A 27,808-nucleotide genomic window follows, 5' to 3' on the forward strand; every position below is an offset into this window, starting at 1 on the left:
GCGCCAATGGAAACTAATTATAAAGTTATACCTGACAAGCAGCGTGAAGCCCAGATTGGGGAAAATGAAGCAAGCAATGTCACTGTACCAAGAAGAATTGAAGAGGGTAGATTTCAATCCTCGAACCGTAGTGTTTTACTTTTTTATAATAATATAACAATGACAAATGTCTGGAATCCTTGTATCCTTTTTAGCAATAGCTGTAGCATGTTTTAAGTCAGAAATTCTTTGTTTCTCTACATCTAATACTAAAACTGTGTAAATTTCAAATCCTTAACAAAATCTGTAAAAAGTGCATGCAAATAACCTAACAGAATGAGTATGTTATTGCTTCTTCGATAACTATATTTTGTGCAACAAGTGAACGTATTTTGTGTAAACAGTGAACATATTTTGTGCAACAAGGGAACGTATTTTGTGTAAACAATGAACATATTTTGTACAACAAGGGAACGTATTTTGTGTAAACAATGAACATATTTTGTACAACAAGGGAACGTATTTTGTGTAAACAATGAACATATTTTGTGCAACAAGGGAACGTATTTTGTGTAAACAATGAACATATTTTGTGCAACAAGGGAACGTATTTTGTGTAAACAATGAACATATTTTGTACAACAAGGGAACGTATTTTGTGTAAACAATGAACATATTTTGTGCAACAAGTGAACATATTTTGTTAGTAGATTCGAGGCCGAGGTTTTGATTATGCTGTGATGACTCGGGACTTGAATCTCATCAGTTGGATCGGGGCAAACGCAATCCGAACATCTCACTACCCTTATGCGGAAGAAACTCTGAATGAAGCGGACGAAAAGGGGATAATGGTGATTGTCGAGGCACCTGCCTGTAGTTTGATGTAAGTTTCTGTTGACTATGACTAGTTTTGATGTATAATCTGTCAGCAGTATGTTTTTCAAAAGTAATAAAGTTATTGATCAATGTATGAAGTGGGATTAATTTGAATTTTGAGTTTAGCTCCAGTCTACCTTCCTGTTAGTGCAGCGTCTGGAATCTGACGCTGTCACAGACTTGACTCCTGGAATCTAGAGTCATGTTTGTCTGAAAAGATTGAAAAAGTCAATGACGAAAGAGCTCAAAACTAATAATTTACATTGTTTCAACGTTAGAGACACCTAGGTGTCTAGGTATATCTAGATTACAAAATATGAAATATAGTGTAAATCCAGGTGAGTTGGCGCTCTCATTGGCACTCAATTGTGCACCTGATGAGACAATGAGATGCTAACTCACCTAGATTACACTATATTTCATATTTTGTAATTTACGTGTCTCTGATGTCGAATGTCGAAACAATGCAAATTGCTTCTTTGGTGTCGCTTTATTCGATGTCTTCAGATGAACATGACTCCAGATTCCAGACGCTGCATTTGGTGGAAGGTGAACTGGAGCTAAACTCGACATTCATATTAAATTCACCCCACCATAGCTTCATTGTGTGTGGAATTAATTGTTGAGTAAGGTTTGGAAAGGCGTTGTACCACAATGGATGTATTGATGTATTGTTTGTCAAATAGACAATGTCAGAAGAATTACTTCTATATAACTGTATCACAACTGTTATAATTTTAAGTTTAGCAGATGCAGTCTGATTCTTGATCTCACAATATTCAAGACCTTCTCATCCTCTCTATCTCACCATTCTCCTGTATTATTGTTTCTCTTTTATTTACCCTTTATGTGCCTCATTGTGCGTGGTAAAGCGAATTGCCTCCCAAGAACGTGGAATATTCCATATGTGTGGAAGTTGGAGCTAACACTCACTGGTCTCATACTCCCTGGTCCAAAAAATCTTTTTTTAATTAAGCTCAGGAAAGAAAACTTCTATTGGTTAGTAACTTTATTTGGCACATTCCATTAAATTTCTCCCACCCTTAAATTGTCAGTGGCAAACATCCGAGACAATAATTATCCAAACTACTCCACCACTAAGACAGGCCCTCCAAAAGTCTTAAAATAATTATTGTTAAATACCTAATTGATTTGTTTTATGCATGACAGGTGCTTTGAAATGCTTAAAATGCTGAATGAGATCAGAAAAGGAAGGTTGGAATAGAGTGGTGCCTCTTGTTTCTTCTGAATCAGCTAAACTTTGCACAGGAGATTTTTAGATTAGTTAACATATTACAGCCCAAACTATAGAGAACTCAAATGCCAAACCAAACTACAGCCCACACTCTGATACAGCATTCGTCCACGCCATGTGATAATAAAAAATCTTATTTGTGTAAAGTCTAGCAGGATAAACTTCTACCTACTTATGCCCCATAAAGTATTGTTTTCTTCCTTTATTCAATATTCTGGTTCACTTCATCGCGAAAGAAGTTTTTGTCAAATATAAAAATAGAGTAAAATACTGTTTTATTGGGATTGTTGATTTTTATGTAATAATTATGCCAGATAGTAGCACAAACAAACTGTGGTAGACTTGCAGAAATATTCAAAATAAATAAATAGTTTCAATGATAACATTCTTTAGATTTTGTCAAAGTTCAGAAACACTTAAGAAAGAAAGAAGACGAGGATAAGCAGAAAATTTTCATGATGATACCAACAGATGAATGATATGTTTGTTCACAATGCACTATTAGAACAAGTAGGGCGGTAATAGACAGCACATGGCGGAAGTTACAAAACAGTCTTTCCCCCACTTTACCCTCACCAGAACTCTATAAAAAAGGATGAGATGCGATGGCATTTGGTAAACAATAGGCAAAGGTGTCTTAAACACCTTATTCATCAAGCTCGACGATATGATCTTCGGTTTTACCTGAAAAACACGAGGAGTATATATCTACGTCATTAGCACTTACCAGGTTTTCGACTGTAGACGTAGATACCTGTATAATATTAATAATGTACAGTTATGTTCTCTCAAAGCAGAACAGACACTGTATAGTATACTATGTTGTTCCAGAGATTTTGGGGACAAACTGTACCAGTACCACGAGGCCTATTTGTTGGAGATGATGAGCGTACACAAGAATCGTCCCAGCGTAATCATGTGGTCATTGGCCAACGAGCCTGAGACCAACTCTGAGAGGGCGGGCTACTATTTCGGGTGAGTTCTAAATCAGTACTACTCATATCAAGGACACCTGTCATCGTGGTAGCTGCTTCTCAACGCTATTTAACGTTCTTTGTTTGAAGCTTGTTTTTGACAATGGAAGGATTGTGAAGTAAATGACTAATAATGAATAGAAATTATAGTAATAACTATTTAATGATTCGTAGATTTTACTTACTAAGCAGGTTCAGTACAGAAACGGTACAAACTAGAATATTAGTGTATAGTTGTAGTTGTTAATAAAACAAAACAGAAACATGATTGACTTTACAATTCATGTAAAGTAGTACATAAAAATACGAATATGTTGTAAAATAATGTAACACGTAAAAAAAAAATATAAAATATACTGTGACAAAATGGTTGTTAATAAAATAAATTTGTTTTAGTATAAATGAAGATGGCCTCTGTAATAAAGTTGACATGTAATCATCACTACATTTTACAGTAGGAATGTTCGAAGCAGCTGTTACAGAGATCAAATCCCATCTTTTAGAAAGGCGTTTAGAGATTTGGTGGTGGTATTCTGAGAATTTCTTATGTCTATTAAGGAGTGCCTCAGGGCTCCAGATTGGACCTCTTTATTTCTTAATTATTTTATCAGTGACATAACATCGGTTCTAAACTGTGACCTCCAACTTTTTAGTTACGATAAGATGTCTTGCTGATCGTCAGTAGTGGACCATTTAGCTCTGAACAAATGAATCATATGCTACTGAACTGTACCAAAAAAGTGGTAACTAATCAGTGTTAATTCTATTAAGTGTATATATGGTTTAGAGCTGGTATGTATGTTGACAAGACGTATGTTGGTGGACAACAACAATTCAAGAAGGTGGACATATAACACAACTAGTGTAAGTGCTCCTCATTTAAGTGAAGTTTTGAACGGGTAAAACAACATATTCCCAATCAAACTGCACACCACATCAAACTGTAAGTTGTAGTAATATTCACTTACCTCAAGAAAGAAATTATACTATCATAAAAACCAAAAATTACTTACTTCAAGAAACCCAAGCAAATGTGAACACTAAGAACTCTTATGAACACTCATGTAACCATTGTCAAGCAAAACAATACAATATATATGTATATTTAACACATTTAACAACTCACTACTGACTAAGGGGACACTCTGATTAAATTAATAACAATATATTGAGAACTGCCTGGTACCATATGGTGACAACTGGAAGTAGTGCAGTCAGTGCTGACATATCACATTCCACACCTGACAAAGCCGTCAGCAGTCAGCAAACAGATCAACTGCCACAACAACTGTCGACCAGACTGCAGTACAATAGTGCTGTTCTACTTCATTCATTTGACAGGGATTGAAATCAAGCACAACTATACATTCTCTGTCTTAAATGGACTTTTATTTTAATTGATTGACGTCTTTTATAAGCATCCAGACTACACTTTGATGACTTAAGCAGCCTGTCAAAGCTTGAATAAAAAACAGTATTTCACTACAATATTATTAATTGATTAAGAATTTTATTATTATCCAGACCACACTTAATGACATAAGGAGCCTGCCAAAGCTTGAATAAAAAACAGTATTTCACTACAATATTATTAATTGATTAAGAATTTTTATTATTATCCAGACCACACTTAATGACATAAGCAGCCTGCCAAAGCTTGAATAAAAAACAGTATTTCACTTCAATATTATTAACTGATCAAGAATTTTTATTATTTTTATCCAGACCACACTTTAATGACATAAGCAGCCTGCCAAAGCTTGAATAAAAACAGTATATTTACTGCAAAATCTACCCAGTAAAAAACGTTCTCATTTCTACTGTATCTTCGACAATAAATTACAAGGATAACCCAGTGAATCAGTCAAACACTGCTAGACAAAAAACTGCCTTTACCATATTAGCATACTACTATTACTTGCTAACTGTCTCAATCTTTTACATCTTTTATTTCCAATTTTATTTTATAATAAAATCTGACAAACTGCCTCAATCTTTTAATAAAGTAGGACTTCTCTGCTAAATAGTCCCACAAAATGACGAGCTTCTCAGTAGGAGACCTGGTCTTCGCCAAGCTAAAGGGCTATAGACATTGGCCTGCAGTTATCACTGAGATAATAAAATGCGATGGCAAAAATCATCCTAAATTTAACATCATGTTCTATGGAGACCACAAAACAGCAAAAGTAAAAGCCACAGAACTATTTTCCTATTCGGGAAATGTGCATTTATACGGGACCCAACAAGCAGACAACCACAAGAACAAAAAACTCAACGAAGCATTAAGAGAAGCAGAATCAATTTGGACGACCACCCATTTACACACCTCACTCTCCCCCCTACAGCAGGGAAGTGCATCCTCACTGAACACCACACAGGGTGGCTGCCCTTTATCTATACCCTCCCAAGAAGTCACGAATTGCTCCTCAGCTGTAAATAAGTATTCAGAAACACCTCCTAACGACAGCCACATACTGAACAACTCAATCAGAGGATTGGAATTAAGTATTCTTGGAGATGATCCAATAAACAGCGCCACAGAACAGGAACAGCTGATTATAGCAGCAAAAATAGGGTCTGCACTCCTAGAAGAAAATAATCAGCTAAAAAGGGAAAATAGTGCGTTGACTATAAAGCTTGATAATATGGAGGCCATTGTAGAAGATCTACTAACCAAAGAAGAATCTCATTTAGTGAGAATTGAACAGTTGGAATTAAAACTAATTGAATCGGACAACTCCCTTGAAAAAGGAAAAGACCAACAAAGGAAGCTTCAAAGTGTCTTTGAGGAACATGACAGGGAACAAACTCAAATTATGAATGCACATTTACAAGAAATAGAAGAACTGAAGCAATATATAACCAAAATAAAAAGGGCCAGTAGCAAAACTGAGAACGCTAACAAACAGGTAAAATGCATGGCCACCCAAACACTGTCTCCCCTCAAACACAGTGACCTGCTCCTCACAACAACCCCCTCAATTGTGACCAAGCTTACTGAACTGCAGAACAGCCTGAACATCTTGGACTCTAGATTTCAGTCACTGGAAAGTAAAAAAGACACAAAGGCCTTGAAAAACAACAATATAAAGCCATCACATAAAAAACTTGGCCACAAAAAAACTGACTTTCCCACAAGAGGAAACAACAAAAACCTATTTCTTGTGTCAAGAACTTCAAATGTAGACAAAATGGCAGACTTGAACCTATACCGTGATAACCCAGAAATGGACAATAATGTGATTAACATAGATAACACATTCTCATGTACCCTTGAGCAACAAGAGCTTAGTGACTCAGAAGACACAGACACATGTCAAACCAGATCAGTTGCACGAAAAATAATACGCAATACTGCAGTAAATACAAATACCGGCCGCATTTCATTCTTAAACATACAAGATACAAACAGGATTAGTAACCTGAAAACTGTAGCTTTTATGCCTGAACATACGCCCCTTGTGACATCACAACTACACTCTGACCTTGACTGGGAGAGGGCCTGCGGTATTGGCTTTTACGACAAAGATACATCCATCTGCTCCCTCACGCTGCCTTCAGAAACTTTAGCAGAGCTGAAAGGCAGAGTCACAAGCAAGAAATTATCATACAACAATTTTGCCACCATAATACATGACAAGAAACCATACAGCATAATCTGTTACTCCTCACAACACAACGACTGGAAATCAAAGCTCTTCAAATTCATGGAAACGGTAAATGACTGCATAAAGTTTCCAATACTTTTCACCATCAGCATAAACGAACTGTGGCATCCAATAATGCCAAATAAAGCCAGCACAGAAGAAATACTACAAGTTGTACTTCAATTCAATAGTAATGCCTACCTGCACAGATATAGAATCTATACAAGTGACAAAAAAATAAAGAAAACCATTGACTCCATACTAGATACCTGCTTTAAACACAAACTCAGCCTTTCAAGAATAGCCAGCGAAAATGACCCAACCATATACAGCACATGGAGAAGAAGAGGCGCAAACTTCAACAATGACAAATTGCCTGCGACTACAAATACTACAGCTAAAGATCAAAATCTAGAAATTACTGAAACACAAGCCTTCTTTAAAGCAGCAATGGAGGAACAAAAAAATGCCTGGAGACAAGCAGAAGGGGCCTTACTAAAATCCTTTGCTGAATTCTATAAGGCCAACTCCTTGAACAAAGGCCCTCTCTCTCTCTCAATACAAGCACTAGAAACAAAGATCGCAGCGTCAAAAATAGCTTATGACATAATTGACCTCAATACCGGTCAACCTCTGCTGCGCCTAAAACCAACAAAACAGTACTGCTACGGCTTTGACGGCACTCGATTTATTAAACTAACTTACAACAACTCAAAATACACAGTCGATGCCAACACAAGGCCAGCAAACAAAATAATTCTGGTCTCAGGAGAAACCGAGGTGATGAATCAGTTGGCGCTCTATGGTGGCATAAAAAATGTTGACATAGACAAGAACACTGACATAAAACTCCAACTTGTCCAAGGCGTGCCCGGATGTGGCAAAACAACGTTTATTATAAACAACCACTCAAAAAATGACCTGGTCCTTTTCCCAACCAGGGAGGGAGCAAATGACTTTAGAAATCGGCTAAAATTAAAACAAAATACCCAACCACACAATAATAAGCATATCAAAGACTCATGCAGAACAGTGCACTCCTTCATAATAAATCTAACAGACCACATAAAAAAAGGAGGAAGATACAACAGGGTGATTATAGATGAAGCCTTAATGCTCCATGCTGGAGAAATCCTCTTTGCTTGTGCGATTGCCGGAGTAAAAGAGGCACTACTGGTGGGAGATAAACAACAAATACCTTTCATAAACAGGACAAACTACAACATGACATACTATGACATCACAAGAGTGGCTGAGGTGACACAAGTCCTAAGTTTCTCATATAGATGTACTAACAGTATCACCACCCTCTTAGCATCTTATTATGAACAAGGAATGGTAACCTGCAACCCTGTGAAAAACGAGACGAGCCTAAAGTACCTGGAAGACATAAAAGAGCTGCGATTGGACAAAGACCTTTATAAAGTCCTTGTATTCAAACAGGCTGAAAAACGAGCACTTAATAACCTAGGCTTTAATGTGTCAACAGTGCATGAATTTCAAGGCAAACAAGCAGGGCATGTAGCAGTCATACGAACATCAAGGAAAAAAGAAGACATATATGACTCCCTACCACACTGTATTGTTGCCATCTCCAGACACACTCAATCTTTTATCTATTTCACCCCCACTGGAGATGACACGCTGAGCAAGTGGATAAGACTGATGAACTCGCACGCAAGCCAGGACCTAGCTGACCACTTTCAACCTCCACACACGGAAAACACCTCAAAACCGCAACAAGCAGAATTGAAAAAAACTCACCCCCAAACCTTGTTGATACAGAACCCCTCACCCCCTTTGACATTGAGAAAGGGAAACACCTCACCAACCATGAACCTGAAGGAACCAGAAGAGTCCCACTCAAAAGTCTGCAACACCACCCTTCCGCCACATCCGACATTGCCATTCCAAACAAACAGCCCAAACAACATAATAGTATTACCTGAAATACACAAATACGATGATGGAAGCGAACCAGAGCTTCCAGTCTTCTTGAAAAGGAAATTTCCTGTAAGGGAGATGAAAACCCAAGTAGAGGATCCCAATGAAATAATAATACCTGAATATCACAATCAAGCCTCCCCAGAACCAGATCATTTATTGGAACTTAAAGACCACTCGGATAAATCCTCAGAGACTGGAAATACTACTAAAGATAAGGACACTAAACAGAGACACGCAACCCTGCAAATTAACACAAACAAAACCTCTTTTTTAGATTGCACTCGAAGGACAAGGGACAAAGAAAAAACCATTTTTGTAACAAGGACGTTCATAAACTCCGAAAGGAAAAGAAAATAGCAACATGTACAGAACTAACAACCCACAAAGACACAGAACTCAACATCGAGGAAAATTCAGCACCTTATACAAAAAACAAAATTAAAATCATGCACCAAAATGTAAATTGGCTATCCAACAAAATTGACAGACTTACTCATTTCATAAGCGAGGAAAACCCGGACCTTATAATAGTAACTGAACACGGCTTGACCAAAGAAAACCTGGAAAACACCCGCATTGATGGCTATACACTTGTAGGTGGCTTTGCCAGGAAAAACCATATCAAAGGAGGGGTGGCAGGATACATAAAAGATGACCTCAAACAGCACACTAATCTCATATACACAAGTGGAGATGAGAGCGAGCTTATTTGCGAGACAGCTCTCTTCGAGATAAAAACAAAGAAAACAAGCCTACGAATACTCGGAGTCTACAGACCTCCCAACGCAAACTTAGACCAAGGTATTGACATACTTACAGAACAACTCGACAGATCTCTAGAGTCACACAAAAAGATCGTGCTTGTAGGAGACATCAATGTGGACAGCCTGACTGAAAGCAATGACAAATCCAAACTCGAAGAGCTCCTAACATCTTATCAGATAACAAGAATGAACCTACCACCCACACGTATCACCAGAGATACCTCTAAATCAATAGACTGGATATGCACTAACATTGACCAACAATTGATAATCACATCGGTTATCTCATCCGGACTTTCTGACCATACAGCCCAATCAGCCACAATAATCACATCAAAAATAAAAGAAAGCTTCAAAGAAAGAAAAAGAATTTTCAGCAAGAAAACAATAGAACTTTTCAAATCCAGACTGCAAACCCAAAACTGGGTCATTCTCCATGCTCAAGAGGACATAAACGACTTGTATGACACCTTCCACACTATCACACAATCTATTCTAGATGAAACCTGCCCATTAAAAACCTGCGCAACCAGACATAACAAAGGCTTAAGGCAGTGCTGGGACACGGAATGTGCCAAACTAAAAAGTGAATACATAAAAGCTTTGGAAAAGGAACAATGCACAGGAAGAGCAGAAGACAAAATGGAGACGGCTGCAAGGAAAAAGAGTTACGACACTAAACTAAAATCGCTACGTAAAGAATATATGGCAGAATATATAAACAAAGCTGACAACAGGTCCAGAGCGTTATGGCAAGTGGTAAATAACCAGCGTAAGGCTAAAACTGACAACAACACAGAATTGCTCCTCCTCATGGACAACACCATTATAACACAACCAGCAGAAGTGGCAAACTGTTTCAACACATTTTTCTCAACTGTGGCACACAGAACACTCCAAAACTCTGATCTTAATCCGAACCCAGACCCAGATGACTATGAACCACCTCCACCTATAAAGCAGAACTTACACTTCAAACCAGCAACAACTAATGAAATCTTAAAAATCATAGACTCCCTAAAACCAAAAACCTCATCTGGAGCAGATCACATATCAGCTAAACTTGTAAAAGCATGTAAAAACGAACTGTTAAGACCACTCACCCTTATAACTAACAAATCTCTTTCACAAGGAATTTTCCCCAACCAATTAAAAATAGCTAAAGTCTACCCAAAATACAAAGCCGGACCACATAATGACACAAACAGCTATCGACCTATTTCACTCATTTCTACTTTTTCAAAAATTTTAGAAAAAGTTGTCTTACACAGACTCCTAAACTACCTTGAGGAAAACAAACTTCTTACTTACCAACAACACGGATTCCTAAAGGGCAGATCAACATCCACAGCCTTAATACAATTCATAGAATACATTATAGATCAACTGGAAGAAGGCTGCACAGCAACCTGCCTCTTCCTAGACTTCAGTAAGGCTTTTGATTGCCTAAATCACGAACAACTACTCCAAAAACTAGGAAACCTTGGTATAAGAGGAAAAGCTCAAAGCTGGTTCCGTAGCTACCTGACTGATAGAAAGATGTTTGTGGAAGTAAATTACACTGAAAACAACATACTACAGAAATGTCAATCAAAAACCACTGACTCACAAAGGGGCGTACCACAAGGATCGGTTCTGGGGCCAGTCTTGTTCCTCCTACTTACAAATGACATGCCCAACTGACTAGGAGACATCTGTCATACCGTCATGTATGCAGACGACACAGCACTAACAATAGCAAATAAATCAATAGCAATACTCCAGAGAAACACAACTGCCACTTTCAATAAAACAAAACTATTCTGTACCAGAAATGACCTTGTCTTAAATAATAAAAAAACAGTTCAGATGACCTTCAGCAATCTACGCAGAGACCTTAACTTGACGCTCCCAGACCTAGAAATAAAAAACACCACAAGACACCTTGGTATCATAATTGATGATAAACTGTCATGGAAGCCACAAATAGATCAACTGTGCAAAAAACTATCTGCAGGAAACTATGTTATACGTAGAATAAAACAAATAAGTGGCACAGACACGGCCAAGGTAGCTTACTTTGCTCTCTTCGAATCACACCTGAGATATGGCATTGCCACTTGGGGAGGAACATCCAAAACCAACCTTGAGAGAGTTCTGATCAACCAGAAGAGGGCAATTAGATGCCTCGCAGGCCTTAACTACCGTGACAGCTGCCGAGAACACTTCAAAAATTTTAAAATATTGACAGTCGTATCACTCTACATAAGAGAAGTAATCTTCCACACTGTAAAAACATCACAGACAAGACACTCAGATCTGCACCAGCACAACACTAGACATGCCTCGGACTTCGCATTGCCCCCACACCATCTGAGCCTATACAAGAGGAAACCATCCTATAAAGGAGCCGCCTACTTCAACCACCTTCCAGAGCACTTAAAGAACCAACCACCTCACCGCTTCAAGAAACAACTGACTCTGTGGCTCCAAGAGAGACCTTTTTACACAGAAGAAGAATTTACAAACAGCTAAAAATTGTTACCTTATACCTGTATAACTGACGCTATGTACTGTTCTCAAAGAACATGTCAATAAAGTATATTGTCTTTGTCTTTGTCTTTGTCTTTGTCTTTGTTGTGATTACTGAATTATGAATGTCACACAACACTTTGATAGGATTTGTTAACCTTAACCTAGTTTGTTGTATTGACGTATTAGTTAGTTATCTACTAAGGAAGAGATCAGGTTGTATATTCGGATTCCGGTCGACAAAGGCCATGGTTAATGAAGTTTGTACTGTATGTTTGTTGTTACAGTGATTCAAAGAACTGAAAGGTACCATTGTTATATTTGCTTCTAGCTAGGAGGATCAGACACCAAAACTTATCAACATCTTTTATTTCAGAAATTTGACCAAAGTTGCAAAATCATTCGACTCAACCAGACCTGTTACTTTTGTCACAAGCCAGAAAGTTGCCAATGACACAGCAGTACGTAAGAATCATGTCATAACTATGTATTGTAACATGGATTTTGGTTTTGTTAAAATAAACAGGAGATAATGAGCTTAGAACTAAAAAATGTTAAACCGTCCCAAAAAATTAAAAATTGTCAAAATACCTCTTGTTAACTTTTAAGCTTCAGCAATTGCTGTAGAGTTTTTAAGATCTTTTATACATAAACTATGTTTTACATCAAATCCTGCAGCAATCGTGTAAAATATAGTGTATATTTAAAAAATGCATATGAACTTACTTTGATGCTAATATTCCTTAATTCTGGGATTTAAAATAATTACCTGTTTATGCTTACTCTCATTTTTGTTTGCTACGTATTATAGTTTAATATGCAATAAAAAGAGAACACATGTCATGTGAATAAATATATTATTGTACTATAGGGACCATTCTTTTGAATAGTTACTCATTAAATTCTTGAGTAGAAAATGAACACTAAAAATCAGTTAAGTATAATTGTTCCAAGCAATCTATACGTTTGCTAGACATTTGAAGGTTTATATTAACTGAATGCAAGCACATTTGTTGGGCTGTTGTATGCTGATGGCAATAATATCAAACAAACAATAGCGAAGGTCCTAATATAGATCCCTAGGGAACTCCTTATTTTAAGAGGGAAGTTTCCAACAAATTCTATAAAATCTATTCCCACAATAACCGTTGACTTATATTCTATAGATTTGAACTGCTGTTTCTCAATGAAGTCTGTAAATTTTATGTAGATTACTCATTCACAGATTTTTAAGAGTGAAGATGAAATAGGTCTATAATTTTACAGACTAGTTGAGTCTCCTTTCTTCTAATTGGTTTTACCTTAGAAATTATGTGAGACATATACTTTAGGAATGATTGTGAAAGCCCCACGTTGCGTGTAGAAATTTCAAAATGGTATATATGTATATAAATACATATGCAAGCAAACTTTCATTGCAGTATGTGTTAAGACTTCACACACAATGAAAATTCAACAAATATCAAACTGAACAAATCACCATAAAGACATCTAATTTATTTCGGTCATGGTCCGGCTCCAGAACGTCTAGAAACATATATGAGACCCACTTCAGCCACTGTCCACTCTAAAGTGTTACAGAAAAGGATACTTTCCCTGCAAAACTGTGCGGACAATAAGCTGTCTCCAAAATCAGCTGGAGAACTTTCCCACTCCGTTTGAACCTCATTATTCACAAGACTGTGCAGAAGGAATTTCAGAGATATTGTGTTCTCTTTTTAAAACTTCCATCACATGAAAAGCAGATGTTCAGTCACCATTCAGCTGCTCAAAGTCGGTTATGCGAAATATTGTTCGCAAGATCAAATTAATTTTGACAAGCTCAGCATCTCCACTCTATTTTGTTGTTTTGCTCTATTTTATCACCTAGATAGTTCTGATTTCGTAATATGACATTACATTCAAATTAATTTTTATTTTATTAATTTCAAACCATAAAAAATTACTTTTAAAAGTTTATTTGTACAGCTATTTGTTCTATGTTGTGTGATTTTAGGTCCCTCACATGGATATGGTTTGTGTGAACCGGTACCGAGCCTGGTACAGCGACTCGGGTCTTACTGATCTGATAGTGCAGCAAGTGATGGAAGAGATGCGAGAGTGGCACAGCAAGTACAATCGGCCTGTTGTCGTTACAGAGTATGGAGCTGGTGCCTTATCTGGACTGCATACAGTTAGTAGTCTGTCATCATTGTGGTCGTATAGACTTTCTCTTATTAGAAACTATTATTAAATAACAATTTTTTTTCTTTAAAGTCAAAGTCAAAATGTTCTTTATTCATATACATCAAGTACAGAGATAGTGTCAAAAATTAATAAACCTAATTGGTGACATAAAACATTTAGAGTAGAATATTAATGTCCAGGGTTGGTCATTTGGTAAAATTCTTCAAGTGTGTAGATGGCCTGGTGTGAGAGCAGTTTATGGAGTTCAGTCTTTAGCTGTTTCCCCTTCTTTGTTCTTATTTCTATCGGTAGACAGTTGCTCAGCTTTCTTCCTATGTAGGATGGTTTTTTTCATACTGTGCTAAGTGGTGAATGGGCAGTGGATACATAGTTGAGTTGTGGGTGTTGTAGTAGTGCAGGTCTTCAAGCCTTGATAGGTTTTCTCTATCAACATATAAAATAACTTCTTGTATGTAGAGAGCAGTCACGGTCAAGATCTTTAATGTTGCAAAGACCTCTCTGCAGCTTTCCCGGAAAAGAAGGTTTGCAAGTATTCTTATTGCTTTTTTTTGAAGGATTAGAATTCTGGTCATGTTAGCATTTGATGTCCCTCCCCATACAGCTAGACCGTATCTTTAACCCTTTAAATGCCACTCTCATGTATTCACGGCGACACCCGATTCCCGGGCTTAGTTACATACTAAAACCCCCCAGCACTGAGTATTTTTTTCCATTTTTTGACATGACACGTTAAACACGTTATTTAAAGTTTAATAAATAGAGTAAACCATTAACAATGTTTACAAAATATTCAAATAATGTCAATTTGTCAAATAATTACAACATATTACCACTATCACACAACTATCTATGAGTAAACATAGGAAAAAAACCACGTAAAATATCAACGTAACCATTCCCGAACCTGTGTACAATACAAAGCACGTGGCGTCCAAATAGTTTAAGTAATGTCCACAAGATTGCACCACCAACTGGACAGCTATCTTCTAGACATTCCTATCATAGTAGAACACCAAGTAATACTATATAACAGCTGATACAACAAACATAAAACAGCTGATAACATGAAACAAGTATACTCTGACAGGGCAGTTATTCACAAAACTAGAGCTAGAGCGATATATCTATTGGCGGTTAAAGAGTTGATACGTAAATTGTGTTTGTTTATTGTGATAATGCATATGTTCACATGTAGAATGTAAAAAACTAATCCTTGCTCTTCTATTTCAGATGTTTTTAAATGAAAAGGGAACAAAAAATATGAGGTGTATACTAAGCAATTTAATCCAATTTTAAGTTTTGTCGATATAAAATACTAAATAATTTTAATTATTGGGAGTGCTGATGGGCAAGCTGTGTAAGATGTTGAACTTTGGATCTGAGTTAAAAATAGCACAGGTTCAAATCCTGTCTGTGACCGTAGCACTTTTTATCAGTACCATGGACCTTGTACTGTATCGACTCTCCCCCTTATTCTGTGTAATAAGATCCTCACACAGACCAGTGGCCCATGAGGATGGGCAGAATGAGGCTTAAAAGGGGATCAGCCTCTCATTTTATTTTTAATTAAATTAACTTAAAATTATTTTGAGCTTGTACTAGTAGATCTGTATGGTGGACACCCTCGGCCTACACTCGTCTGTGGGAAAGGTCTTTCTATTGGTCAGTAGCGTTTGCTTCAGAAGAATGGACCAACAGAATTCAGCTGCTATTTCTTAAAAGAGTTTTTAAATAAATGGCTGATGAAAAGAAGACCACCATCTAGCAAAACAGAAGGAGTTCTGCCCCTACCCTACCAAAAAGGATTAAGATAGTTAAAAATCACTCCTTTTCTATTGTGGTGGAGGGTGTGGTGCTCAAAACACAATTTCACTATTGTGTTCAGAGCTGAGCATTTTATTGCTACTATGCCAACCCCATAACACCTGCCCATTGTGAAAGCACAATGTTGGGTAGGGGAGTAAAGTAGGAAAACAGACATTTGGTGGCCGGTTATGCAACCTAGGAAAATTGTTCCTGCTGAATTTTGTTTTTTGTTCTCTTAGGACAAGAAGCTTAAATTGCACTTAGTCCTGTAAGAACCTTTGCGCTGCTTCCGGAGTGACAGAATATTCAGGATGGGTAAGGTTAGGGAGTAGGCGATCTCCTATCGATCCATGAGGAAGAATTAGGGCACTAATCTCAAAGTCATGTCTCCCCAGAAGAAGGGGAGGCCAGCTCTGAACCAGCCTCTCCAGTCAAAGCAGGCAGGGGGCGGCACACTCTTATGTCTAGACTTGCAAGAACCTTTAAAGTTTTTTTTTTTTTTTTTCCTTGGGGCGGCCTACTGCCATGCACTTAAGCCTCAAGGGCTTTTTGCGCACCCCGGAAACACCATGAGGCCTACCAGTCTACAACTTCAGCAGTTCAACGAACCGCCGAAGACAACCTATCAAGTCCTCCTGGGAAAATTCACCACCCCTGTCCAAGCTACCAAAGATGGCATACCGCTCTCTTGCTATTGCAGGGTAATCAAAGAGCAGGTGCTCAGCAGTCTCCTCCTGCTCATTACACCTTCCACAGAGTGGATCCTCCTGGAGGATGCCAACTCTGTGTAGATGTTTCTTCAGGTGACCATGCCCCGTAATGAGTCCAATGACCTTAGAGGACATTGATCTGTTTAATGAGAGAAGGTCCGAAGCCACCTTGGAGGAAGGTGACTGTAATACCATTCTGCTCACTCTCAAACCCGGATGCAACCTCCACCTTCTCTCATGCTCCGCGCGAATCCATTTCGAGACAACCCTAGAGGATTCACACCTTGGAACACCGCAGAACGGTTGAGGGCCCGTCATGATTGTTGCTGAGCCCTGGTTGGCCAGGGCATCAGCTCTTTCGTTCCCAAGAATCCCCTCATGACCCGGAACCCAACAAACGGTTACATTGTTGATTCTGACAAGGGAGGAGGAAACGGTCTGATAGCAATCCCAAACCAGTTTGCATTTGATTGCGCAAGAATCCAGCGCCATCAGCGCTGCCTGACTGTCCGTGAAAATGTTAATCGTCTTGCCCCTATATCGCAGACGAAAATTCTCACGAGCACATTCCATAATGGCTGCGACCTCCGCTTGAAAGACTGTCGGATACGGACCCATAGGAACCACCAGCTCCTTACATGGTCTCACTCCCAGAATTCCAGCGCCTGTGCCGCTTTTTGTTTTGGAGCCGTCTGTGTACCATTCGAGCTCCGCTGGTGGGAGAGGTTTCTTCCCCTCTGACCAGTCATCCCTTGAGGGTAAAATAATCCTAAAGGGTTTGTCAAAGGAAAACTTTTGTGGCATCTGACCAGAGATCATGTGCAAAACATCCTCCTGTATCAGAGTGCCAATTCTGCAGTGCCCACAGCTGCAGCCCGACCAGAGTCCCGTCTGCTGAAGACAGTAGGCACTCCTCCTGGCCATAGCTCGAATGACAATGTCCAGGGGGGCGAGATTAAGACAGCAGTCCAGAGCCGCGCCTGGCGCACTAGGAAAAGCCCCAGTGATAGCGAGACAGGCCATCCTTTTGATACCCGCCAGACGTGCTACCACCGTCTTGGCTTCCGTTTTTGGCCACCATACGACAGCTCCGTACATTAGTGTAGGTCTGACCACGGAAACATAAAGCCAGTACAAGAGCCTCGGCTTCAGTCCCCAGGGCCCACCTATCACACGTCTGCATTGCATTAGAGACCACTTACCCCTGGCAATGACCCTTTCTAGATGAGGTCCCCAGTTTAGAACCCTATCTAGGATCACGCCCAGGTACTTGACCTCAGGCTTCAGCTCAACGGGTGAGCCTTTAAATAGAAAGGGAACAATGCCCTCCATCTGTCGCCTCCTGGTAAAGGCAACCACGGCAGCCTTGGTGGGGTTGACGGTGAGGCCAACCTTATCACACCAGTTTCCCACCATGTTCAGAGCAAGAAAGAATTTAGCAGGTCATCCACAACCAGGTTCCACAGAAGAGGAGAGAGGACGCCGCCTTGCGGACAGCCCCTCGTAGCCTTTGCACTAACACTTGCTCCCATAAGGGTTGTAACGACAACCGTCCATGAGCAAGGCTCCTATCCAGTCACACACCTGACCATCAACGCCACGTCCTGAGACCGCATTGATAATCGCCTGAGTGGCTGTATTATCAAAGGCACCTTCAATGTCTAAAAAGACTCCTATGGCTACCTCTTTTGCCGCCAGCGTCTTCTCAATCCAGCATACCAATTGATGCAGGGCCGAGTCGCATGACTTTCCTGGAGTGTAGGCATGCTGGTTCGGATGCAAACGTCGCTCCAGAAGAGCTCCCTCCCAAACAAACCTGGCAACCATTTTCTCCATGGTTTTGAGAAGGAAGGGGGACAGGCATATCGGCCTGAAGGACTTCGGCCGATCCATGCCCGCCCTCCCCTGTTTCGGTATGAACACCACTCTGGACACTCTCCAGGATAGTGGGATGTACCTGAGAGCCACGGAGGCTCTGAACAGTCTGCACAGCCGTGGAAGGAGAATGTCCAATCCCCGCTGCAAGCAAACCGGTCTAACCCCGTCGCCCCCAGGAGCCTTGTAGGGACTGAATGAGTTAATAGCCCACTCAATCCTACTGAAGGTAACAATACGGTGCGCCAGACTCCACTGCAAATGGTTGGCGCGACCCGCATGTCTCCCCTCACTTTCGGGTGGCTGTTCACCCTCATGAACAATACAGTCCGGGAAGTGTGTTCCCATCATAACTTTCAGAACTCCTTCCGGCTCAGTAATGTAGACACCTTGATCGTCCTTGAGACTACCAAGCGGCGAGATGGGATTCTTTGCCAATAGCTTTTGCAGCCTTGCACAGCCCTGCACACTGTTAATATCGGTGCAGAGCTTCTTCCAGGCTAACCTCTTAGCCGTACGAACCTTGCGGTTGTACAGTGCAAGAGCCTCATGGTAGGTGTCCCAAGTGCCCCAAGTTTTGGCTCTCCTGAATAGAGCCCTGACCCTCTTCCTTAAAGAGGCCAGTTCAGAGCTCCACCAGGCTACCTTTGATCTGTTTTTGTTGATAACCGGGCAGCTGAGATCGAAGGAGCCGACAATCGCAGAAGTTAGACCGTCGGCAGATTCATCAAGCTGCGCCGCGCTGTGAATCCGTTTCCCATTAGTGGAATCAGAATCCAGCCGTGCCCTGAGGTTTTCCTTGTATGATACCCAGTTTGTGTTCCTCGGATTCCTATACTGAACTTTTTCCAGCATCTGTTCACCGATCTTAAAACAGATGTGAGCATGATCAGAGAGGGAAGGCTCATCAGACACATGCCAGCCATGCATCCGACCAGCCATACCCTCCGACATCATGGTCACATCTAGCACCTCCCTTCTTGTCCTCGTGCGAAACGTGGGCACATTTCCCACATTTTCAATCATTAGACTACGGGACATTATATATTCTAGAAGTAGCTTATCTCTGTTATTGGTGTTGGTGCTGCCCCACACCTCTTTGTGCGAGTTGGCGTCGCATCCCACCACCAGTTCCGCTCCACTCCTCCCAACATGGTCCACCAAGGCAGCCAGTTCCCTGGAGGGCGTGGACTCCGCATCATCATACGGTAGATATGATGATGCAACTAGCAGGGCTCGTCCAGTGCCAGCCACCATCAGCCTGACTGTGGCGAGATCCCTGCAACAAAATTCCAGAACAGGAATGCTGTCCACCTTGTTACTTACAACAATACATGTCCTGGCATTTTCAACCTGGGCACTAACTATTTTCACCCCTGTCATTGAAAGCCCTGATATTTTTCCCTTGCTGATCCAAGGTTCCTGTATCAGAGGCACGTGGAAATCTTCCGACAGGCGTCTGCAGAATACAGCCGAGGCAGCCTTATTGTGCTGCAGGTTGATCTGAAGAACCTTGATCCCCATGATCAGCCGCCCCACCCCGCGCCCTCAGCTGGACCTGCTCCACACCAATGAACACCCTCCAGCCCCTCCCCTTAAGAGTGGCTGAAGATTGTTCATCCATTAAAATTACAAGAGTTTTGGAATCTCCCGTGTGGACATCTCCAACAACCCTCCAGTCCGACACAGAGATCCCAGCATTCTGTTTGTTTATGGCTTTGAGAATGGTCGCGGAGTCCTTCCAGGCCATGGGACCATCAACCCTTAGGAAGACCTTGGTAGATCTTATGAGGTCTTTGTAGTCCCCACAGATCACCCCTATTCCCCCAGGGCCACCGATCCCCAGCCCCGGAGCCAGACCCCGCAGCCAATCCCTGGTCTCGTCACTGCCACATAGCATGACGAGAGCCCCCCTTTCCGGGAAACACCTCTTGAACTGCAGGCACACACCCTCTGCTGAGAGTACCTCGTCGAGAATGCGCCCCCGAAGCTCCATAGCCTCCTCCTCTGAAAGGCGCCTCTCAGGAAAGTTCGCAGGGACCAAGACTAGCTTATGTCCCGTCAGAACCTCCCTGAATGTTTCTCCCAATCCCTCCTCCGTTGAGGGATTGGTACTCGTCGCATGCGCTGCTTGCTCAGGAGGTGCGGTCGGGCGCCTCTTCGGCAGGGGTTTTTCCGCCGAAGAACCGCCCGAGCGCCCTCTTTTCCCACTAGGAGTAGAGACCGCACCTGCAGTTGCCTCCCTCTGCTTCCTCAACTTCCTTCTTTCATTGGCCGACATCTTGCCCGTATGCCTCCTCCATTGACTGTCCGGAAGCCAGGTGCCGTCGGCCTTCTTCTGCTCCATCGCCCAACGCTTGCTCAGTTTAAAGGGGAGCTTAAGGTTGTAGTCCATTACACATGCTCCAGTGTCTGTGTCCATGGACTCAACCCTTCCGCTAGCATCATCGAGTACTACATCGTCGTCGATGGTGGTAGCGCTAGAAGAACAGGCAGATACATCCAAGGCCTGGGTGTCGGATGCAACTGCCCGTTGCAGTAAATCTGTTGGTGTTTTTGTGTTTTTATTGAAAGAATCCATAAAAGGTCCCACGAGTACCGAGGAAATAACGGTCCACCCAGCCAGAGCCCCGCATGACCAGGTAAGGCTATTTACGCTTGGGGGGCGCCCAACCCCCAAGGGCTCCGTTTACGACGCACAACCCCTGCGCCATGCATCCCTTAAGCACGGGTCGCCTCACACCGTAGGATTGGGGTGCCCTCAGTCAAAAACAAGTTTTTGTGTGTGGTGCGATTCCAGGCGGACCCGGACTGGCACCACTACTGCGCGGCGCCGAGGGCCGTCACCGCGCAGAGTGCACAATCGAGGCACTACTCTAGATCCTGGGGTTTTGTTGACAGCAGGGCCACCTCACGCAGGACGCTTTGAAGTTAGGTTCCAACAGTCATCTCCCACAGTAAACTATATCTATCGAATTACCTTTGCACCCCAGAATCTCGAAATTTGCGGTTAGTGATGTTCCGCTCCTGGACATCCATAAGGTTGCCCAGATTGAAGTGACACATCGGTTTTTGCTGTGTCCAGTAGTAGGTTCAATTGTAAGGTATAAACCAGCCAGAAGTGATCCCTGCTAGGAGTTCCTGCTGATTTTATAGTCAAATAGTGTAGTCTGTAGTCTTTGGTGAGGGGGGGGGCAATTCTTGGATATGGCTAGGTAACAACTGGTATAACAACTAGAAGACCCTATTAGTTTATTAGACCTTTTAACGAGTGACCAACTCAGGCAGTAATCTGTGTGAGTTGGAAATTAAGTAACACATGTTACTATTATATTAGTAGATGTTAGATATTTAATAATTATTCTATCAAAGCTGGGAACTAGAGTGAGACTGGGAAAATACAGCTTTGGATTTAATATTAATAATTAAGTTTTCACTGTCCATAACTTGCTAAGTTCACATTAACAGGATTTCGGGGTCAATTCTGGTTGAATGTAGCACAAATTATAAACATTTTTTACTTTGCCATTCAGATTTCTTTTATACTTTGGCACCGTTTATTTTATAATAAGTTAACAGCTTCGGAGTACGAATGTTCCCGTTATCAGATCAGATCAAAACTTTGTGTTGCAGTTGCCAGAGACTATGTGGTCAGAGGATTACCAAGTCGTCACTCATCTAGAGCATTTCAAGGCCTTTGACCAGCTTCGACAGGAAGGAACCATTGCTGGGGAGCTCTTGTGGAACTTCATTGACTTCAATACTCCACAAGGTTAGTCAGAAGGGGTACTCTAGTTATAGTTATAGTAGAGATTTGGTTATCTAAACCAAGAGGTCTCAGATTAATTATACGAGGTGGTATCAGAAAGTTCCCGGACTGTACTCGCCATTTTTTTTGGATGCGACTGTACAAGCTGGTGCACCAGTAGCCTCAGCTGCTGAGTCATTGTGTCGAGTTTCGTTGTTGTGAGTGGTTAGGTTATGTCTACAAGTTGTGCTTTTTTGTTGTGTGTTATTATTACGGAGCGATTTTTGTGATGGTTGATCAATTTGAGCAACATGCAATTTGCTGTTTGTTGGGTTCCTGGTCATAAGAGGATCCCTGGGAATGAAAGAGCTGATACCCTGGCCAACCGGGGCTCAGCGTCAATTATGATGGGTCCTCAACCGTTCTGCGATATTCCAAGGTGTGAATCCTTTGGGCCTGTCTCGAAATGGGTTCACGCTGAATATGAAAGAAGGTGGAGGTTGCATCCGGGCATGAGAATGGTCCTACGGTTGCCTTCCTCTAGGGTGGCAACTGACATTCTCTCACTAAGTAGATCCGTGTCTTCTCAGGTTATAGGTCTGATTACGGGACATGGTCACCTGAGGAAGCATCTTCACAGAGTCGGCATCCTTCAGGAGGATCCGCTCTGTAGAATGTGTGATGAGCAGGAGGAAACTGCCAAACACTTGCTCTTTGATTGTCCTGCAATAACAAGGGAGCGGGTATGCCATCTTTGGTAGTTTGGACAAGGGTGGTGGATTTCCCTAGGAGGACCTGATATGTTGTTTTTCGGCGGTTTGTGGAACTGTTGAAATAATAGACGGGAAGGCCTCATGGTGTGCTTGCAGGATGTGCAAAAGTTAGAAAAAATATAGAAAATATTATGCCAATTCATCTTTACAGTACGAGAAGTTTTGAAAGTAAATATTTTAAACTAAACAAAGTAAATAAATCAATTTTCTGTCATTCCTTTAAGTAATTGGGTCCGACATTTTTTAATCAACTTCCACTTCACATAAAAATGCAAAAAATGAAAAATATGTTTGCAAGAAGGCAATCGCTTGGCTTTATTGTCAACAGGACATAAGCTACCTCAAAAGCTTCTTAGTATAGCAGTTTGTACTCTTATATTAACATTTACATATACTCTTTAAATTTTTACACAATTATGTTTCCTATACTTGAAATTATGTATTATCTTTCAAATAATGCTATACTGTAATGGTTTTTATTTTTAATTTATATTCATTTATTCCTTGCAGAATATATACGACCGGGCCGTTGCGTTAAAGGCCTGTTCACACACGGGAACGCCAACCCAAGCATGCAGCTCACACAGTTAGGAATCGGTACCTGCAATTCGCAAACTGTTCGGCCGACTGTGAACCTTCCTTGGATATAGTTTAGTTTACGTATAATAGTTACCTACCAAAACATCCTTCTTCTTCTTCTTCTTACTAGTTGTGATAACTTTATATTAATAAATCATTAAGATTTAACTTTAAGGGCTCTGTTTAGTAGGTGATTGGTGACAACTTGAGCTCCAATTAAAAACTGCATTTATAGTATAAGCAACAAATAAACATTTTTCAGGCCTTATACTAACCTATATTATTACGTATTAGGAATGTTTTTAGTACATTCTGATGAGCAGTAGTATTGGATTTTGTAAATAATAAAACCAGGTTTCCGTTGAATGTGTAATTTAAAATTTAAAAATAAGTAATGAATAATTTGTATATTTAGAATGGATAAAATACATATTACTTATGATCAAATACTATATAGTTAGAAGCACATACTTTTGCTGAAAAGAACCATGTATAGTTTTAGTAGTTTTTAAACATAAATAAATAGTTGATATGATTATACTGTATTGTTATCAATTTTAATATACTGTACATTGATTAATGTGTTACTTATTTTGTCCTTTTTTCTCTCTCTTAATAAGGGAGGCTTCATAGGGCTTTGCTCTTGTTATTATCTTATTTAATGTATTTTGCACCTGTATGTTTTATCTTTCAGTTTCTTATCAAAATCTTTTCTACATTGCTTCTTAAATTTGCATATTTCCTTTTGTTTCATATTTGTATAGTGCCTTTAAGGCCGTTTCGCATCAAATGTCCAACCATCCAATGGATGGATTATAGGTCTTGGACATCCACGGAGTAGAAACCTCAGACCGCAAATGCCCATCCAGCGGATGGATGGACAAATTTTTCTGCATCTCTTTTTCAGTTTCTTGTGATCTCTGTCAGGGAAACATTGAAATCTTGGCGTTTAGTGTAATGTGGTGTAACAGTGAGTTTACGAGAAGTGTACCATGGATTTCCTGCTGATAGTTCCAGCAGTGTTGACAAAAATATACAGCCCTGCTCTATTCAGTTGGTGAAAGAAAACATTGGGTGCACCACATTGATAAAAAAAAGGAAAAGCATTTGGTGAATTCTTCCATTTCATGGCTGATTTAGTGGGGGTTTAAGAGAGAGTCAGACGGTATTTTAGACTAAGTAAAGAACAATTTGAACAGGTTTTTCTTAGCCAACTCAAAATAACTATAACTTATAATTGAGGTTCAAATAACACGATAATAGTGTTCAGCTACCAATAAAGAGACCATATGGCGAAGAACTGGCGGAGGGGTGTCTGTTGAAGTGATGCCGTGAAAACGTCCACGCAGACGAGTGTAAAACTCGCTCGGTAAGTAATTCCAAATCTTCCATCCACTGGATGTGATTATCTTCCAGCGGTCGGGTGGACACCGGTGCGCAGCGTTCCATTTATTAAGCAGGCAAGCGATCCTTACTGAGCATACAGCCCATCCATCCAGTGGATCGAGGAGGGACCGTGGTCGTTACTAACCTTTTTCAATGATTCTATTTAAATTAAATTAATGAAAAACAATTATTTAAAAAAACGAGTTTTAAAATCACAGAATCATCCAAAAACGTTTAGGAACATAATTAACGAATTAAATGCATCACGAGCTTTTCCGTTTCAGAATTTCACCTCAGCGGCAGACATCTAGGGAGGAGGGACCGTGGCCATGATTGACTCTTTCAGTGATATCTTTTCATAAATAGGTCTGAGTTTGGTGGCGAGTAACTTGCCACAGTCTGTCGGCCCACCCCTGTTGATGACGCAGTGTACCGATCTGACCATGTATTTCAGTTGGAGTCACTCACCAAGCACCGACAGAAAGGTGGAGACGTGTGTGGCTCTGCTCTTGGTTGTGATGACTGCCCTTCTAATACCTAAAAAACAATATTAATTTTCTTCATCCTCTCAAAACATAATCAACCTTAGCCTAAACTCCGGCATTTTCCCAAAATATTTAAAATGGTTAATACGTTTCACAAGAGACACATTAAATCGGACATGATCAACTATATACCCATCTCTTTATGATCGGTGAAGTGTTTGAAATAAATTAATGCGTAAAAAATAAAATTTATTTAGAACTTAATATTAGAATTACAATGTGGTTTGTGACAGAGAACAGATACTTCAGACGTATTCTTTCAAAATCAATTAACTTATTCAACTGGCCGGAAACAATTTGTAAATAAATAATCTAGAGCTACTTTACAAGTAAATTACGGTGTAGTTCAAGGATGCACGTTTGGTCCGTTACTTGCCCTCGTCTATATAAACAACATAGTAAACCTTAATATAGCAGAAAACATTACACCTGTTCGCAGATGACACAATAATTGTATTTCAAAGTACCACACCTACAAAGAAGTTTATTTTGTTGCTTCGAACGAGTTAATGCTCAATTAAAAACTGCCTTCATACTAACATTTTCACAATGAACGTCAGTAAAACCAAATTTTTACCAGTCGTATTGAGAAATGCAATTGATTCATCTCCGGAACTACAATTAGTAATACACTCGTGCGGCAATACGACTAACACCACCTGCCACTCTCAGCCTATCGAGAGGGTAGACTAGTACAAGTACTTAGGTATAACTATTGACAAAAAACTTAGATGGAAACATTAATTGTATAAAACGTTAAATTACAAAAATGATTTACGTGTTTTATCAGTTACGGTAAATCTTAAATTATAAAGAATTAAAATCAGAAATGTAATGATCTACACCAATAGCCATGGGGGGTACTCGAACACCATTCACGGCTTCTCTACCAGCGCCGATATGGGAGTGGCGTGCGCTTTATCATTGAGATGAATTTGAATCTTAACGAATACATCCTATGTGGCGAATACATTGCACAGATGCTTGCCCCCGCCCCTTGAAAAAGAACTTGTGGCCCGAACCTACCAGTGAGTTCAAACGGCTAACTACAGTCTGGCTGGGATGGTCGGCTCTGATAACGCCGAGTCTCTCCTCATTCTTACAGTCTTTAATTGCATTTTAATATAACTACTGTACTTCCATCTGTCTTGCCGTTGTCTCAGCATATATTAGCCGATCAACCGCTTGCTCAACCAACTGTTTATTTTTGTGTGCAACTTTACTGATATTAAAAACAAACGGTAATTCGGTTTGGTCACAACTTAAACTATCCGCAATGTACAGTTCATTTCCTTTTCTTATACACAATTCGGAGATTATATGGTATTATCTCTATTATTATACGCCTCCACATTGGAGATGTATTATGTAAAGAGTTTTTTTAATTGACTTGATGGGCTTAATCATCAGTTTCGATAACTAGTTCCCGTGATCTTAAAACATATTTGTGAAACTTTTAACATGCTAAGGAAACAGCTAAAACTTTCTTTCTGCAATTGGCTATACTTTAGTTTAATAATTTTAAGAGACACACTAAAAGAAGAATATTTGTATTAATTCCACCCACTGAGTGTGAATATGCCTCTGCGGATTATTTTATGGGATGTTTAGGACCATAGTAACGCAATATAGGAGGCTTCAAAAGAGCCCGCTTTAGTTTTTTGGATACTGACTCATGTTCAAGCTGTCCCAAATCTAAGCTATTCCTTTGAAGGATTCGTGTCACTTCCGAGAAATTAGGAGTGAACTTTCCCAAGTAGGTAATCTCCCAGGATACCGATGTAACTTACTCACATTTGACGGAATTTTAAGATTCTTAATTGAGTCAAGTTTAGTGGTCTGGTAGGGGACCTTCTCCAGTAAATATGTGTCACAAAACTTGTATTCCTTTGCATTAAAACGTCTTTTTCTTTATTGAGTTTAAGACCTGATAAGTCTAGGGCTGACAGAGCTTTACGGGTTCTTTACTCTAATAATTAATTGGCAGGGCATGAATAACAACACAATCCATGGACACTTCCACTTTATCTAAACCAGAGAGAATCGACCTCATACATTCTTGAAGGATTTCTGGAGCAAAATCGATGCCAAATGGCATCCTTAAATAGGAGTACCTTCTATATGGGGCAGAAAATATCAAATACTTAGAAGAATATCAATACCTCTTTTAGATTTATTTGCCAACATCCTTTTTACAATCAAGAAAGGTAAATAAATGTGATCCATTTAAGCGAGCAGTTATTTAC

The 27,808-nt window shown here is 40.2% G+C and overlaps 1 pseudogene; it reads left to right on the forward strand.

The window, feature by feature from the left end:
• LOC124364153 overlaps positions 1-24,169 on the forward strand; it is a 44,167-nt pseudogene extending 19,998 nt beyond the window's left edge.
• Positions 24,170-27,808: the final 3,639 nt, after the last annotated feature.

Source organism: Homalodisca vitripennis, chromosome 6 (assembly GCF_021130785.1).
Source record: "Homalodisca vitripennis isolate AUS2020 chromosome 6, UT_GWSS_2.1, whole genome shotgun sequence".
Lineage (NCBI taxonomy): Eukaryota > Metazoa > Arthropoda > Insecta > Hemiptera > Cicadellidae > Homalodisca > Homalodisca vitripennis.